Source organism: Mirounga angustirostris, unplaced genomic scaffold (genome assembly GCF_029215605.1).
Source record: "Mirounga angustirostris isolate CCGP_5_RB_7025 unplaced genomic scaffold, mMirAng1.0.hap1 SCAF_9, whole genome shotgun sequence".
Classification (NCBI taxonomy): Eukaryota; Metazoa; Chordata; class Mammalia; order Carnivora; family Phocidae; genus Mirounga; species Mirounga angustirostris.
In genome coordinates, this window is record NW_026991717.1 from 134286720 (window position 1) to 134290207 (window position 3488).

Consider the following 3488-nt stretch of genomic DNA (forward strand, 5'->3'; position numbering starts at 1 on the left):
TTGGGGGATGGTGGGTAGGGTTGCCAGACAAAATCTAGGATGCCCAGTTAAATCTGAATTTCAGAGAAACAAGAAATCATTTTTTAATACAAGTATACCCATGTTTTGTTTTGTTTCTAAATGTGGCAACCCCAGTGGTGGAGGTTGTTAAGGAAGGCTTCCTGGGGGTGGTGACTTCGGAGCTGAGCCTTGACGGGTGGGTAACCAGTGGTGGGGGAAGCGGAGGGGAAGTGGAGAGCAAAGGGGTGGGTGGCCTGTGTAGAGACCCATAGGCCAGAGGGATCACGCAGTTCAGGAAAGGGGTGTTGTGTCATGTGGCTAGCCTGTGATGCTTTTGGAGAGAGGGAGAGTAGGGGGGGCGACAAGAGATGTGGTTGAAGAGATCAGCAGGGAGCAGGTCACTGAAGGGCCTTGTGGTCCGTCCCAAAGATGTGGAGCATGATCCTAAGTGCTACAGCTGGGCTGGGGTGATTTAGAGGTTTTTAGCAGTGGAGTTACAAGGTCAAATGTGGCTGGTGGAATGGTTACCCTGCCTGCAGTGTGGAAAATGGGTTAAGGGAGGCAAACTGCAGTAGGAAAGCCTGTTAAGAAGCAGTTGCAACACTTGTGGTAAGAGGTAATGTAGCCTGAATGAGGCTAGTGGCAGTGGAGAGGGAAGGTGGGACAGATTGAAGAGAGATGAGGGAGGAGACCCCCGCAGGTCGTGGTTCCTGTTTAGAAGGGTAGTGTGGGAGGGAAAAGAGACAGAGGATCTGCCCAGCTCGTGGTGAGACCTGGTTTGGGCAGGAACCCTGAGACTTAGAGGAAAAGAAACGGGAGAGGGGATTTTGGGGGGTGGGAGAGACAGTAGGAAGAAATCCTTCTTGTTTTGAACATGTTGAACTTAGGGCACTTCTTGGACATTTGCGTAGAGGTGACCAGAGGGTCGGTGGGGGTTTGGGTCTGGAGCTCATGAGAAGTGGGGGCTGGGCATAGAGAGTTGGGGGTCCAGAGTGCGGAAGGGGAGGTCCCACTGGAAAGCCACGCTTGCCTAAGGAAGATGACTGAGGGAGAACTCTATGGAATGCCATTTAAAAAATTTTTTTAATTGCTATGTTAATCCCCATACATTACATCATTAGTTTTTGATGCAGTGTTCCATGATTCATTGTTTGTGCATAACACCCAGTGCTCCATGCAGAACACGCCCTTTTTAATACCCATCACCAGGCTAACCCATCCTCCCACCGCCCTCCCTTCTAGAACCCTCAGTTTGTTTTTCAGAGTCCATAGTCTCTCATGGTTCATCTACCCCTCCGGTTCCCCCCCTTCATTCTTCTCCTCCTGCTATTTTCTTCTTTTTTTTTTCTTAACATATATTGCATTATTTGTTTCAGAGGTACAGATCTGTGATTCAACAGTCTTGCACAATGGAATGCCATTTTTAACAGACTCCACATGAGAGGGAGGTACACAAAGATGGCAGAAGAGGTAGGAGAACCATGAAAAACATGCCAAGCCCACAAGAGGAGAGTGTTAGGAAGGAGAGTCCACAAAATAGAGTTAAATGTAGCAATGCTGGGTGGACACAGAAGAACAGGGCCCCTTGCTCAACGAGGAGTTCCTTTTTGAGGAGGGGATGGGATGCAGCTTGCAAAACACTTTGGGATGAGCCCGGGGCTCAGAAGAAAGACTTGTGTTTGGTGGCATGGGAGGCAAGCTGGGATAGCCCGTGTGGGCAGGACTGGCTTCAGGGAGGCGCAATCCGGCTGTCACAAGGGCCCCGAATGTAGCTTCATGCTCTGTAGTCGCCAACTTGAAAAGCGATTTTTGAACAAGGGTCCCACATATGCATTCACTGTGAAACACACAAATTATGTAGCTGGTCTGTGTGGGGGCACTGCGACCTAAATTTTGGTTGTAGTAGGGCCACAGCCTGAGAGGGACCCGAAACGTTCAGGAGAAGGTACCAGAAGAGGGAGGGGCTGCAGGTATAGGGGAGAGAGGAATCAAGTGGTAGGATTCTCAGAGAGGCAGGAGGACAATGGCAGGGAAGCAGAAATACTCGTCTTGGACAGAAGACGGATGAACTTTGTTACAAACTGCAGAGGGATCTAAATAATCATTTCTTACCTTTAAAGAATTTCTTACCTTTAAGGAAAATGTAATTGACCAGAATCAAGACCGTGTCCAGGTTCAACTCCTGGGCCAGCTTCCTGATCTTGAAGTGGGTCGTCTTGCTGGTGAAGTGGTCCATCTGCTGCCTGGCATGTGGTTGTTCCGAAAGGGGATGAGGAAGACCTCTGTGTTCTGCAGGTTCTGGGCAATGTCGACAAACCTTTGCGCCAGGTGCCACTTCTGGTCCACAAACAGCGTGCTGCCCACGTCTGGCCGGCGTGCCGCAAGGGGCCGCAGGGAGGCAAGGAGTTGCTGACTGCAGTGTGCATGGACCCCGTCGTCTGGGACCTGGGTGAGGGGAAAGCCCAGACCCTCTAGGACCGGGGTGCGCACTTCTGGCCTGGCTTGGAGAGCCAGCAGGGCGAGGGGAATGGAGAAGCTCAGCGGGGAGAAGATGATGTTCTTGCCTGGGCTCGCAGCCACCATCCACCTGTTCAGGCTGAAGGCAAAGTGGGAATTGTTCAGGAAGGTTGAGGAGGCCGACAGGTCCACCGCGCTTGGATGATTTTCTTGGTCAGGAGCCCCTTGGCCACAGGCATGAGGAGCCAGCCTGGCCACCAGTAGCCAGAAGAACAGAGTGGGGTGCACCATCCTGGACAAACAGAGACACAGAGCACGGTCACCCAGTCCAGCAGAGCATGGCACCCCAGAACTCTTCCTGCTGCATTCCTCCTCCATTGAAAGTCCTGGGGTAAGACACAGACTTTGGAATCAGGTAGGCCCTTGACGTGAGCACATGGTGGGTGAAACACAGCAGGTGTTTGGTAAAACTAGAGGTGTTAGGGAAAAAAGTCCTAGCTGTGCCCTTCAGGCTTCTTTAGATTTTAGTTATAATAATAAATTCTACTTAAAATATAATACTCACAGTATAAACATTCAGCTTCCCACCTGCTCAACCAATCCTGCTCCCCAAAGGTAATCAGTTTTAAGAATTTGGTCTAGAATTTTTTCTTTGTTTGGGTCTGTATATGAATTAAATATATGATATTTACACACAGAACATAGCTGCATGTATGAATAATTATATATATATCCTTCAAAATGAAGTGGAATCTATTTTGCAAATTGTCCCATTGCTTGCTTTTTAATTTGGTATATGATAGATGTCTCTTACTAATTTGTCAGTAGGCGCACATCATCCCATTATTTTAATGGTTATATATATTGTGTATGAAGGATTCACTTACTGTAAGTTATTAAATCAGCCTCCATTGATAGGTGTGGATATTTTTCCTGCTGTATCAAAAATATTTCCTGAACATCTTTGTATATATATCAAAATGTGAGTGATTTTGTAGAGTTCATTTATGAATTTGGCATGCATATTTGAA